This window comes from Pterocles gutturalis, unplaced genomic scaffold, assembly GCF_000699245.1.
Source record: "Pterocles gutturalis isolate BGI_N339 unplaced genomic scaffold, ASM69924v1 scaffold27858, whole genome shotgun sequence".
In the NCBI taxonomy this organism is placed as follows: domain Eukaryota; kingdom Metazoa; phylum Chordata; class Aves; order Pterocliformes; family Pteroclidae; genus Pterocles; species Pterocles gutturalis.
In genome coordinates this window covers 1,044-1,259 of record NW_010123822.1, presented here as the reverse complement: position 1 = coordinate 1,259, position 216 = coordinate 1,044, and the positions used below count along the sequence as shown (strand labels likewise).

The window sequence follows — 216 nt, the reverse complement described above, 5'->3', positions numbered from 1 at the left end:
GAGAGTGGCAGCCACTGAGCATTTGATCAGGGCGCCGGGCGGACGCAGGCTCAGCGTGGTGCAGGCTGAATGCTGCAAACCGGCGCCGTGCTGCTTTCCAGTGCTGCAGGACTGCGGTGCACTGCGGGGCCTGGGCACCACAGCTGGAAACCGTCTGTCTGCAGGGCGAGGGAAGGGCAGGCCACTGCTCGGCCACCAGCATGCTCGGGGGCAGCA

The 216-nt window shown here is 67.6% G+C and overlaps 1 protein-coding gene across 1 annotated transcript in view; it reads left to right on the top strand.

Annotated features, from left to right (window-relative positions):
- The window catches only part of OBSL1 (obscurin-like 1), a gene marked incomplete at both ends in the record, with an annotated part of 6,138 nt that overhangs the window by 4,890 nt on the left and 1,032 nt on the right, over positions 1 to 216 (top strand). The window lies entirely within an intron of this gene.